The 15002-nt window shown below is 36.7% G+C and overlaps 1 protein-coding gene across 12 annotated transcripts in view; it reads right to left on the reverse strand.

The window, feature by feature from the left end:
* LOC5571289 (septin-7) overlaps positions 1-15002 on the reverse strand; it is a 293920-nt gene that overhangs the window by 66162 nt on the left and 212756 nt on the right. The window lies entirely within an intron of this gene.

A 15002-nucleotide genomic window follows, 5' to 3' on the forward strand; every position in this document is an offset into this window, starting at 1 on the left:
TCCTGACCACTTAGAAAGATGGCGTCTTCGGCAAAGTTGCTCGGTAACTTAGGCGGCGTCCATTTATTACGTAACGCTAAAATTGGAAATTTTTGACCCCCTCCGTAACGCTTTTTGTATGAAAATTTTTAAATTTTTGTATGAGCCGTAACGCTTGAGCCTACTCCCCCCCTCCCCCTAGAGCGTTACGTAATTTGTGGATGCCGCCTTATGGACTATCATTGTTAGAGCTAGTTGATTCAAAATTTTGCCACCAGGCGGCGCTAGTGAGCATAAAACATTTGTTTCGCAAATATCTCAGGAGCTTGATCGCTTAGAAAAATGGCGTTTTCGGCTGAGTTGTTCAGTAGCTCAAATTATTTCTTTGTTTAATCCTTAAAGATCGAGATTTTGTGAAATAATGATAGTTCCTGAGCTTCTGTACAACTTTGCTGGAGGTGCCTGTCTAAAAAGTCAAGATCCTGAAGTACTCGCAAAACAAAATTTTAATGCTCACTAGCGCCGCCTTGTGGCAAAATATCCTATTTCTTGCCTCAAATAATGATAGTCTTGAGAAACTGAACTACTTTGCCGAAGACACTATCTTTCTAAGTGGTCAGGCTCCTGAGATATCTGCAAACAAAAGTTTCATGCACACTAGCGCCGCCTTGTGGCAAAAATTTGAATCAACTAGCTCGAACAATGATAGTCTTTTACTTACTAAACAACTTTGCCGAAGACGCCATCCTTCTAAATGATCAGGATCCTGAAATATTTGCAAAACAAAAGTAAAACTTCCATGCCCACTAGTGCCATCTAGCGGTCAAATCCCGAATTAAATGCGGTACCATCAGATAGCGCTTCACCTCCAGAACAACTTTACTAAAGACTCCAAGTTCATATATTATCTGGATTTTGAGATATACCGATTTAAAACTGTGGTTTACTCGAACCGTATATAGTGCGTTCATTATTATCTTAAGAAGATTCTTGAGGAATACATTTTGTTTTGGTGTCGATAGATATCTTTGTTGCAAAATGATAGCATATAAATCACAACTGTTGTATAAAGTACAACAGCGCGACAGCCCGAAGGTTAAAGTCAAGCTACGTTAGCGATAGCGTAGTTACGGTATACTTCGTAGATTGGATACTAGCAACATTCATGTTTCTTTTTAATAATCTCATCCTGACTACTTTCAAGAACAAGGCAGGGGAGTATACCTTGTTCAAATCATAAACAAGAATACTAAAAGCATGAATATCGCTATTCCCGGCCACGCCCATCTTTACCGTAACTTGGGATAGGGGAAGGAAATGTTGATGTAGCACTTACTTAATGAGAGGCCACCGACTCAGCGACACCCTCATAAGTGCTACGGAGTTGGAGGTTGGGGAAGGTATATCGTCAGGATTCGCCTAGAAAGCTGGCGATAGACCATAAATATTTGTTGTTTAAGCGTTTTCAAATTAATCTTTTGAATGCCGGCAATCAAAAGAGAAAACAATAGCTTATTTATAGTATTTCGCGAAATGCTTGTCGATTGTGCAGTAATATTTTTATTCAATAACCAGTAAAAAGCAAAACCGATCCCTCCAGGGTTATCGGATTGTATAAAATAACGATACGCGTAAAAAAAAATCACGCCTATTGAAAAACTGTACTGTGCCCATTGAAAAACTGTACTGGGTGGTACTGTATTTTTAGATAATCGAAAAACGAAAGGAAGCGCGTTCGCCCGAAGGTTAAAGTCAAGCTACGCTCCATTAACCCTTAAAAGCCCGAGACGAACTATGATTTTTTCAACGGCCTTAATTTGGAGACCAGTTGATCAATTAATTTGAAACAAATTTTAAAGTAAATGCGATTCGTTGGTCTTACAATCCTTGGGTGAGACATCTTCCCTGACCCCTCCCCCTTTTCTAGGTAACAGAAAAAGCGTGGAAACGAGGATCTAAGATTGATCTCAAACGGATATCTCAACATCCAAATGAACTAGAAGTTTGGTGTCTTCGGCAAAGCTGTTCAGCGAGATTTCTTATTGAAATTGTCTTATGTATTTAATAGACAGCCCCTTTGATGGCTAGGAATATTCATCGTGCCTCGTGTTTCCGATCGCTGTTCAGCAACATTGATCATCTGTATCTCAAGATCCTAATCAGCTAGAAGGTTGGCAAGCTGTTCAGCAGATCCAGGGCTATCTGGCGGTGAAGATTGAGAATTTTCCCGCTAGATGGCGCTAGTGACAATTTTTCTTCAATTGCCCGTATCTCAAGATCCAAACCAGCTAGGATGTGGTGTCTTATGTCGTTTTTCTTTATTATGGTTCTTAGCTGTCAGTGGCATTCTTGTTTTGGTCGTTTTGGTTGGTTTTGTTGCGTTCGGTAACGAACAAGCAAGGTTATACATTTTCGCTCATTTCCGACTGAGCGGATAATCCTTTCAGAAAGAAAGAAATATTCTACGCATTTATAAATGAACATCACTACAAGAAATACATATTACATAAGTATAATATGGGATACTATGAAGCATGAGTAAAAAAAAATATGAGCAAATTTCAGAAAATTCAACTGAAAAAACGTGCCAAAAGAATCAGCAGCGGCTGGACTGTATGTTCCCATATTTTGAACTCGGATTACAAAATCTCTGCTTCTATATTTTTCAAAAACAGACGATTGGCGAGAATTCGATATTGATTTTACATTGGCAATGATCGATTTCCTATACTCTTTTCGCATTATTACAAAAATAACGGATTAACCTTTTACATCGTGAGCTAGAAACATTGCGTAAGTATGAATTTTGATGAAGTTATAAGCCAGAGAGAAGATTGGTGAAGTGTTTATATATAAACATTCTTAATTTCAAATAAATTTTATTGAATCAATGGATAAATGAATAATGGTTATAAATTCCCAGGGAAAATAAATTTTTGTTTGTATACCTAACATTTGTTTTCTTACACGACATAGTAATGTTTTCATCCAGTGCTGTAAAACCGTTAACAAACTATCTAAAACATAAGTGAATAGGCCTATTCACATGACGTCTCAAATCAGCTGATCGGGAAGCATTTTGACAGTTCTTCTATGAAAATGACAGGCCCGTGTTAGCACCGGTCCACCGATGTAAACAAATGAATAGACGGATCTGTCACATGAAAGGCCTTATCTAATGTTTTCTAATCCCTTACAGCACATCACGAATAACAGAAACAGCTGTTCTATCTGTTTGAAAATTGATATTTTGTTTTGATTGACGCCTTCACTAACACCATCATAAGCTGTCAAAATATTGCACCGAAACCGTTCTATTTTCCGGTGTCAATTGTTACACTCGCACGGTGCACCGTCGGGAATAATCGAAAACGACATTAGGTGTAGATCAAGAGCTACCTGGCGGTGAAGTCTGATTGGAAATTAATCCGCTAGGTCCCAGCAAACACAAACTCGTAAACGATGGCATATATGAGTACAAAAGTGGAGTTGATATACGTACATGCACCATTAGACTGCATGTGAAATGTACGTATATCGCCTCCACATTTGTACTCTTATATCCTTTTATATACGATCGTGTGTTTACTTGGGTGGCACTAGTAAATAGAAATCTTCAACCTTATATATTTCAAGATCTCTATCATCGTGAAGGTTGGTGTCTTTGGCAAAGATATTCAGCAGATTTCGAACTACCTGGAGGTGAAAAATCCAATCTTATTGAGAATTTATCTGATAGGTTGTGCTATGGCTATATGACGGTGAAGAGTCTGAATGATAATTTTACCGATAGTAACAAATGTTCTTCAATTGTCTGTATCTCAAGATCCTTTTTAGCTAAAAGGTTGGTGACTACGGCAAAGCTTTTCAGCAGATCAAAAGCTGTCTGGCGGTGAAGAATCTAATTGGGAATTCTTTTGTTAGGTGGCGCTAGTAACATTTTTTTATTCGATTGTCTGTACCTCAATCAGCTAGAAGATTGGTGCCCTCAGCAAAGATATTCAGCAGCACGACATAAAAATTAACAAGGCAGGCTCTTTACTGATGTACAGTGGCCCAATTTCATATTCGTACAGGATACTGTTTCCACATCATGTTAGTAAAAAACTATTAAATAAAGTATTGAGCTACAAATACTTTATCCACATTGAAGGTAACAGGTGTTATCTATTGTTTGCCAATCACAAAATGTTTCCACTTACATTCATCTTTGGATTAATAGAAAAGTATTGAATTGATGTCTAAAATTCACCCAATTCCATATTCGTACACCTACCAAAATTCATACGCACAACGTTCAAAACTAAATTTAGAAGCTCTATTTGATTACTGAAATGCTTTATTATGATGTTCAGATGTAGTGAAATTCATTTGGGCAATTTATAAGTGGACATATATGAAATTTAGGTAAAGTTATGAGAAATGCCAGTTTTCCAATGATTTTTGCTATTAAATCCTATAATTCGAACAATAACGTTTATTTTTGTCATTGGATCCAATCTATACATTATACTCGTAAGCTCTGATAGAAATTTAGTTGAAATATATATAGTTTACAGAAATTATAAACAGTTTTTATGCCTTTTGAGTTCAGAAAATTGTTGTGCCATAAGTTCAAAACTCTTTTAAAACGATATTTTTAATCAATGTAAACCAAATTTTCATTCTAAACAACAGGTAAATGTTAATTTTGAATTTGTCTGTAAAAATAATTTGAACTACGAACTTCGTTTTACAATAAAGTACCCTAAACTACGCTGTACATACCTCCACATAATTGATGTCATCGTAATATTCAATTATCTTTGAAATAATATTCAAATTATATTCAAAATAGCACCCTATTTTGCAATTTATTGATTTTATAAGAAAAATACAAAATAACTTGAATGAGTAGAGAGCATTGATACACTATTTAATAGAATATATCCTATTGTTTTCATCATTTTAAAAAACGTTTGTGTTGCGGTTATGGCAATAATATTTATTCTTTAAATCTCTATAATCATGTTTGGTAGTAAAATGTAAATTAAAAATGATAATAACGCAATGTTTTGATAGGAACATTAACTATGGATTATGTATATACATTTAGGAGCCAAACATAAAGAAATTGACTAAAATTTTTGGTTTTGGATTTGTTATAAATGTTATACTACCTAAGATTCAAAAGTATAAGTTGTCGATATCCACTCCTAGCTACTCTAAAACTGATTATAATTTTTTGAAACTTGTGCAATATTCGCAGTTATCATTCTTAAGGAAGTGATGTTGAAAAAAATGGAATTTATTGTTCGACTTACCGAATATTTTAGCAAAAAACATGGGAAAACTGGTATTTTTCTTAAATTTACTTAAGTTTCAAATATGTTCGCTTTTAAATTTTCCAAATGTACTCTACTGCATCTGAACAATACAACGAAGAACTTAAGTAATCATCTAGTCCATTAAAAATTAGTTTTGAATGCTGTATATTTCTTTTATGTTAGGTGTACGAATATGGAATTGGGTCAATTTTAGACACAATCTCAATACTTTTCCATTATTCCAAAGATCTAAGCAAATGAATACAGTTTGTCATTGCCAAACAATAGATGACACCTATAACCTTCATTATTGATAAAGTATATCGAAGTCCATGCACCATTTAATAGATTTATACCAACTTGATATGAAAACAGTGCCCCGTACGAAAATGAGATTGAGTCACTGTAAGTTTGTAAGTATCAATGTTTACATGTGACGTCACTCCTATCGTACCATATTTTTTGACCCACCCCTCCGTAACGCTTTTTGTATGAAATTTTTTAAATTTTTGTATGAACCGTAACGCTTCAGCATACTCCCCCTCCCCCTAAAGCGTTACGTAATTTGTGAATGCCGTCATTATTAAGTGTTCAATAGCCTAAAGCTGACTACCAAAAAAACGCTGATTTGGAATTGCCGTGCAAAACCTGATTGGACACATAACTGTAGCAAATCAGTAACAATATGTAACAACATTATTATTAACAAGGGGCCCAGATAGCCGTAGCGGTAAACACGCAGCTATTCAGCAAGACCAAGCTGAGGGTCTTGGGTTCGAATCCCACCAGTCGAGGATCTTTTCAGGTTGGAAACTTTCTCGATTCCCAGGGCATAGAGTATCAGCGTACCTGCCACACGATATACAAATGCAAAAATGGTCAATTGGCAAAGAAAGCTCTCCGTTATGTCTTCTTCTTCTTTCTGGCGTTACGTCCAAACTGGGACAAAGCCTGCTTCTCAGATTAGTGTTCTTATGAGCACTTCCACAGTTATTGCCGATTGACCATTTTTGCATTTGTATATCGTGTGGCAGGTACGAAGATACTTCTATGCCCTGGGAATCGAGAAAATTTCCTTTACGAAAAGATCCTCCACCAGTGGGATTCGAACCCACGACCCTCAGCATGGTCATGCTGAATAGCTGCGCGTTTACCGCTACGGCTATCTGGGCCCAGTTATGTATAAAGATCTTTATCAGCTGATCAAGGGCTATCTGGCCATGAAAAAGTTTGATTGAGAATTCAACCACTAGATATCGCTAGTATCAAACTTTCTTCAATCTCCAGTATCGCGATATATTGAAAAATAAAGACCCAAGTAACCATAAGCACTAATAATAAGCCCTTAATCAGCATCATAAATGCGTACATGCATTATAATAGCACCACAAATGCTTACACACCTTATAACAGCACTTCCGCTGCATAGAAACCCTATTACAGCATCATTAATGCTTCTAAGCCTGATGCATACGGGCATTAAATAAGCACTATATTGGCTCTATATTCGCATACAGGGCCTGTTTAAATGCCATCCAGTGTTTTGACAGATATACCACGTGCTTTATGTTTACATATAGTGGTAAGAGGGAGTCAAACATAAGTCTTCTCACTACTACAATTGCAGGATTTATGACGGGGAAAAGTGGTGGTTTAAATTGGTCACTTTTCTTTCCAATACTATTCATCTTATGTGGGCGAAGGAGCAAAGGAGCAGAACTTCAACAACTCAACAATACAGGTGTCGCAGGTTCGAGGCGCATAATGAGGAATTTCATCATCATAAAACAAGGATCAATATGTGGCAATTTCAAGTCCTCAAAAGGATGAAAACCACCAAAATGAATAAGTCTGATACGGAGAAGTACTATCTCAATCATTTTATTACATTTTGCATACTATTCGAGGTTTCCGTTTTCATTCATTTATTTATTTACCTCGTGTACCAGCTGCTTGGCCGCATACGCGAAAGCTCTCTGGCTGCGTACGCGAAAGCACAAAATAATCGCCCGAAAAACCTGGCGAAAACAACTGACGTTTCTCACGTGGTCGTGCAGCACTAGTGATGCCGAGAAGCACGGTTATATCTTCGCATTATAATGGCTTTCGCCTTTTCTGGCATTATAATAGCATTATATGCGTATATAAAACTGACAAGCATCAAATGATTACCCTATATGCGCATATAATGCTGTTACCGTGCCGCATTATCGTGCTTACTGGTTACTTGGGGAGTCATGTTTAACCGTGGAACTTAATTCAAGGGATAAACCGAGAGATGACGCTACAGCCATCTCTACATAATTTAATTTTCAGAATCTTTCCATTGAGTTATAGAACCATATCAAAAGACGGTTTTCATGGCTTCCCTTATAGTTTTTTGAAGCACAGTTGCATAGATATTGTATATTTTTATGCGCCAGTATTTTTCACCTATACAGTACTGGACAGAATAAAGTACGCATTGGCCGTTTTTCCATACAAAATAGTCAAGTTTGGAGGCTTATATCTCGGTTTCTAGATGTCCGATTGACCTGAAATTTTCACCGCAGCTTGAAAGTAACCTCAAATTTGATAGGCTAGAAATTCATAGTTTTTTATTAACAAACTTTTATGTTATCGCAAATCTCAATTTATTATAAAAATGCCAAATTTTTAAAAAGAAATAATTTTTAAATGAAAATATTTAAAGCAATATGTCCTTCTGCAAAAATTTGCAATTTGATGAGACACACAAGTTTGCAAAACATCATTTTTCGGTAAAACTGATTGTTTTCAAAATATTTTTAAAATAAAATTATGCAATTTTTCAAATTCAATGCAGATTTAAAATAATTCAAAAGATTGTTGAAACACACAGTGATATTCCAATTGTGTAAAATCTATGTTATATCTAGTTTGTGGTAAAAAATTCAGATCAATCGGACCACTATAAGCTGAGATTCAGATCACCAAACTTGACCATTTTGTATGGAAAAACGGCCAATGCGTACTTTATTCTGTCCAGTACTGTATATACCCAAGTAACACCAAGAATTATAACATTGCACGTATTCTACTACATCTCAACAATACTGATGCGACATTGCTTTTATTCGACAAATTACGAAAGCTGACAAGCAAAAGCTTGGACTGAAGAACTTCCAGACATTTGAATAGGTCCAATCTTGAGATAGTGAAGATGGTGCTATCTCGTTAGGCCGAATGTCGTTAGGTCGAAGGCCATTAGGCCGAATGCTGTTAGGCCGAAAGGGTCATTGAGCTTGAGTTTGATTGGCCGCCCGTGGATGCTACTCCAGTATCGCCAGATCAGCTGCACTTACACAAGGAACCAGGCCCATGACACGGGACGACTTTAGCGTAGTCAACATCTCCATGTGTTTACTCATTTTCGGGTAATTTGAATCGAGAGTGCAATCAGAATGCGAAGTTTTGTTTAATGTTTATGATCCATACTCGAGCAAGTTTCGCAATCAAACCACTGATTGCTTGCTTGCAGGCTTGCAGGATGCCTTTTAATGTTTGCTCTCCTTCCAAAATCATCGAAATGTTGAATGTGCTTCAACTTTTTGGCACTTTATTAGCTGATTTGACAATATCAAAAATTGATAATCAAACAATTAAACAAAGCAATGGACCTGTGCATGAGTTCACTAATTTGACGTTTGAGCGGTGCCAAATTCACTCGTTGCCATGGTCACGTAAATAACACGGCACCGCTCAAACGTCAAATAGTGAACTCGTGCATCGGTCCATGGTCTTCATTTTCACAGTTGTCACCACTGACAGTGGGCGATATTCATTTATCGCCCGGGACATCCTGGCTACGAAGAACACTGTGTATCGATATATGGTTGCCATGGGCCTGCAAGGAATCAACCGAATGACTGCTTGGGACTAACAGGCTTCCTCAGTGTATAAGTGCTGGTGATCTTCTATTTTTAGCGACAATGGTGCCTGCCACGTCAGAATGCAGACCAATGTGGGGAATGGGGAGGAATTGATGAAGCATTTAACTGGCTCCCACGTAGACCGTATATACCACTGCATCTACGTCAGTTCATGCGGGAGTGTATGGATTGGGGGAAAGGCATGGCAGAGAGGTTTGCTTTTGTGGTTAGCAGACTGCCTATATATCAGGCGTAAGGAAAGGCATGCGCGTGGAAGAATGGAAACGTTAGGGAAACGGTTTCTTGTCCGTCTCTGGTTCTAGCGTTTGCTATGAACGAATAGTTTGAGTGTGATAGATTTAGAATGGAAGATAGAAGCAAGTGAAAGATATACATCTACAAAGTACAAGGAAAGGGACTGGCCTGGGATTGAACCCATGACCTTCTGCATATGAAGCAGAAGCGGTAGCCATCAGACCACCAACCCCGTCTCTGTTAGGCCGAAAGGATCATTAGGCCTAAAATGGCCAATAGTTCTAATGAGCCGTAAGATTGAGTGGGTCGCTAACAGGGATAGGTCAGGATAATTTACATTATCTAGAAGAATGAATGAATGAATTTTTAGGTTGTATGGATTGAAAATTGGTAGATCAGGATAATTTGCATTATCGAGAAGCCCATAATAGTCGAGTCTAGAACACGACACTGAAGACGGCCTTACAGTTGAGGTCGAAATACGCGTATCTGTCAAAGGATACAAACTCTAGTGGAATTAAATGGTATAGAACTAAATTCGGTTCTTTCATCTACCCATAATAGCCGCTGTGAAATTTTACTAGAAAGAGCAGCCTTCGATTAAAAGAAGGAAAAAACACTGATGAATGTGTTAGCCATTCGACACAGTAATAAATTATCAAATGTTATTTCGGTCTAACGACCCTTTCGGTCTAACGATCCTTTCGGCCTAATGGTCTTCGGCCTAACGACCTGCAGCCGTGAAGATTGAAGATTTCTTTTACTAGTGCCACCTAGTGGATGAATTTCTTTGCCTAAGACACCAACCTTCTAGCTGATGAGGATCTCGAGATACAGACAATTGAAGAAAAAATGTCACTTGCGCCACCTAACGGAAAAATTCTCAATCAGACCCTTCACCGCCGGACAACCCTTGATCTGCTGTCAGGGTGGCCAGTGAAAAGTCAATTTAGAATTCCCGGTTTTTTCTCGGAATTTCAAAATTATTCCCGGTTTCATTAAAAGCAAAAAAAAAAAAATATTACGATTTTTTACCATTTTAAACGGCTTCAAGTATCTTTTTTTTGGCCATACATCAAAGCATTACTATTAGGGTAAATCCGAACGCAGTGGAGGTTAAATTTCATTTCAAATTGAGCTGAGTCGAAAATTTCTTGACCAATTCTGTCGCAGAAATTTTTACTTTTCTTGACGGGAACAGCACACTTAACCGTGGAATTCATCATTTTCATGAAAATGTTTAGTTTCATTAAAAGATTGACCAATGCTTGTATGATAATTTAGCCAAACTTAGAATAAACTATAACTTGAATTTTAAATAGCCACACAGTCTTGATAGGCTTTAAACAGAGTTTATCAATTGTCGAAAAATTCAATATAATATATGCAACCGAAAACATAGAAGTTTTCCTCAGGTCAATTATTTCTGACAAAATAACACAGATAGTTAGTTTCTAGAATGGATTAAAGTTTCATAATATGTTTTACCATTATCAAGCAAGAAGCAAATATCAAATCTTTTACCACGGTCATAGGTTTAAATATTCCGAATATATTCGGAGATTTTTTTTTTTTTTCAATATTCCAAGAAGAAGCGTTGTTATATTGTTATATCTATATTTATATGTCAAATTCATAGAAATAATGTTTTGAAAAGTTAGGTAAACTTTCCTTTAAGATGCTTCATAAAAATGATTGAAATAATATTACCCAAAGGATGCTTAAACAAAATTTTAGCAATAAAACCTAAGTTGGTAGACTTCTAGCTAAAATTCAAAGAAAGTTGTTTTTGCAAGGTTGAATGATCTCGAATTGCAAACTTGCTTAGAACAAAGTAACACCCTGACATTGTATTTTGTAACATGAAATGCTTTTTGGAACTTCATGAAAAAACGCTATTCGCAAGGTTTTTTTTCAATAAATTTTTAAGTTATTGGCTAATTAATTACTGGATTGAAGCAGAGTAGTGTTTGATCCTTCGACCTTGTTGCTTGCTCCTGCGGGGGCGGACGACGAGGGCAGGATTAAACATGTCGCGCGTCGTCCCGTGGTCGTAGTAGTGAAAAAGTATAGGGAAATGAAAAAGCGCCGCGGATCGTTAGAAGTGTTTGATCTATTGATCGCTTCGCTTGCTCTTGCGGGGCGAGTGATGAACACTTGTTTGGCGTATATGCGAATATCGAATAAAATCGCGAATCCGGTTAGGCGTGATTATATCATGGATCGCATCACCAAATATTGGTGACTCCCAGATCTCTACCCTATCCCACTAACCCAATATCCTTTCCATGACAACCGTGGAGATGCAGAGGTGATCTCGGTCTCTAGTAACAACGGTAGTCACACTAACATTCCTTCCCTTAACCGATGACCGTAAGGACGGCGCCGTTATTGACTTAAAATTTTGAACTCTCGATTTGTGCACATTGATTCATTAAGGTGGAACATCTCAGAATCCAAAGATGGCCGGCACAATGGCCGACTTCTCCCCCTACTCACGTTTTCAAAGGCACAAAACTGGAGAAATAGTTGGCAATAATTCCTGATCTTCTTATTTTAAGCTTTCTGCTAGTGCACAAAGCCAAAATAAAAAGTGCACTGTTGTGGGATGCTTTCTTCACGAGATTTGTGCCTTTGAAGTTTTAGTGCAATCTTAGAAGTTGATTCCAAACTGTTTCACCTTAAATCTCTGTGCAACTTCGATTGTTCTGGTCAATCACGGAGTAGCAACTACGAATTGTACGGTCATCTATGCTTATGCTTATGCTTAATTAATTACTGGATTGAAGCAAGTCTTCGTTTAGACTATTTCTAAAATATCGATCAAATCAGTTCCAATTGGTGACATTTTTTTATATATTATGTTTTTATTTTGTATACGCTGACTTTATTGATTAGCCTGAGATTCAAATGTTGAATCTATAGTTAAAATCCACTAAACAGTTCCATAAGTACTAGTATGCAACATTTTCCCGGCGTTAATTGAAATTCCCATATCATTCCCGGTTTTCTCCCGGTGATTTGAAATTCTCGGCTTTTTCCCGGTTTTCCCGATTTCCCGGTGCGCTGGTCACCCTGTGCTGTACAGCTTAGCCGAAGACACTAACCTTCTAGCCGATAAAGATCTTGAGATACAGTTGGTTGAATAAAATTTGTCACTAGTGCAACCTACCGGAATCAGATTTTTCATCGTCAGATAGCCCTTGATATGCTGAACAGATTTGCCGAAGACACCAAACTTCTAGTTCATTTGGATGTTAAGATATCCGTTTGAGACCCAGGGTGTCTACTCATTTGCAGAAATGAAATTCCCTGAGATTTCCAGGTTTTAAAAAATAATTCCAGGTTGAGCAAATCCCTCAAATTAGAAGAAAGCACGAGATGAGAGTTTGAATCCTAAGTTGAACAGATATTTTTCTAAGGGTTCTATTTTATAAGTCGAGTCGAACAAAATGATTCGACTGGAGTCACTGTCGACCGAAAAATACGCTCGACTCAGCTCTGTCACTCGAGTTTTTCGACAGTTATCACTCTATGTGACTGGATTACTATGAGAGTCGACGAGTGACATCTGAAATATGCATGCTGCTCGACTTACAAAATAGGCCCCTAAGTAAGGCCCTTCTTGGAATTTTTCAGTATAACAGCTCGATTTACTCTAGATTTCTTTCACATATTACTCCGCAGATCTCTTCAGGAGTTTGTTTTGAGATATTTCTACATATTAACTTTCTAAGTAATTATTTCATGAATCTCGAAGGTATATCAATAATTCAATCTGGATTTTTATTAAGGATAATCACATCAGGAATACATCCATCCAAAAAATATTCCATTGATTATCCTAAGACTTCCCGTTTAGAGCTTCTTCAAGAATTCAAAATTCCTTCAGAAATGCCATCATTTTTTTTTTGAAAAAATCTCCTAAATTTTTAATAAAATTCTTCCTAAAATACTTAAAACATACATTAGAATCTACAAATAATGTCCTACCAGACGTTTTGAAGAAATTCGGACCGAATCCCTGAACCTTGACTAAAGTTTTGAAAAATCCATGGAGATTTTATTTTAAAAAAATATTAGAGAAATTTTTTAACCGCATCAACAATATTTTGATGATATGCTGGAGACATTACAACAGAAATTTCTGAATAAACTATGTCCAATTTATCAAGAAATTCTAGGAGCAGTTTATAGTAGATCATCGAATAATGCCTGAAGGATTTTTGGAGCGATTCCTGAAAGTAATAGTGGATAAATATTTGAAAAAATCTTCATGAAAATGCCTGGAATTATTGAAAAATTGGCTTAGGAATTATTGTAGGATTTTGTGAGAAAATGTCAAAACGATTATTTCCAAAAACTCTGGAATAAACTTTTGTGGAAGCGTTGCTCTAGGATTTTTGGACCAAATTCTAAAGTAATTCCTCTAAGGGGCTGTCCATTAATTATGTAAGGGTTTATGGGGAGAGGGGGGGTTTGGGATTTCTTATGCGTCATACAATTTATTTTTAATTTTCATACAAAAAATCTTACCATGGGGAGAGGGGGGGTTGAAAAACCCTGAAAATTGTCTTACGTAATTAATGGATCGCCCCTAAGCATCAATTGAAAAATCGCTGGTAGTATCTGTGAAGACATTTCTGAAAGTATTCAAGAAGAAATCACTGGAGAAATTACTAGAATTACTGAAGCATTCCTTGCGAGATCTAAGAAATATCATTAAGAACCTGTGGAAAAGTCGCCTAATAGTTAGTCGCCTAAGAACTTGTGAAATAGTCGCCTATTAACCTAACAGTTATAGTATAGTTTTGCATCAGGATTCACTGCAAGCAGATTAAAAAAGTGACTTTAGAGATAGTTTTTATTGAAATAGACTTTAGAGACGTCAACAAAAATAAATAGAGACTTGCACTAAAATAGTGATCGAGACTCTAAAAGAAAATTAGCTCACTTGAGAAATGTACGTGCCTGTTGTAATTTTTGCTCTTTTCCTACAAAGTATATTATTTTTCACAAAAACAAATTTTTGTGAAATTTTTTGAATGAACTAATATTTAATGATTAATTAAATATCGTTGAAAGGATTGAACATGTCAACTAACGTTTTGATAGCGGCGCAGCCGAAAAATGTTTAATTAAGGTGATTTTGTGTTACAATAACGACATATTATACCATCTATTACTGTTTCAATATAATTTCCCTGAGTGTAGCCGAAATTCCCTGAGAATTCCAGGTTTTTTTCATGTTAAATAAAATTCCCTGATAATTCCAGGTTTTCCAGGTTTTTCCAGTTAGTAGACACCCTGAGACCAATCTTAGACCCTCGTTTCCACGCTTTTTCTGTTACCTAGAAATGGGGGAGGGTCAGGGGGGATGTCTCACCCAAGGATTGTAAGACCAACGAATCGCATTTACTTTAAATTTTATTTCAAATTAATTGATCTACTGGTCATCGAATTTTGACCACTCAAAAATTCAAGGTTCGTCTCGTGCTTTTAAGGGTTAATTACGAAAGCCAAATTTGACGGGTTTTCAACCTCCCATAGTAATACTTTTTGTATGAAAATT

This window comes from Aedes aegypti, chromosome 2 (assembly GCF_002204515.2).
Source record: "Aedes aegypti strain LVP_AGWG chromosome 2, AaegL5.0 Primary Assembly, whole genome shotgun sequence".
NCBI lineage: Eukaryota > Metazoa > Arthropoda > Insecta > Diptera > Culicidae > Aedes > Aedes aegypti.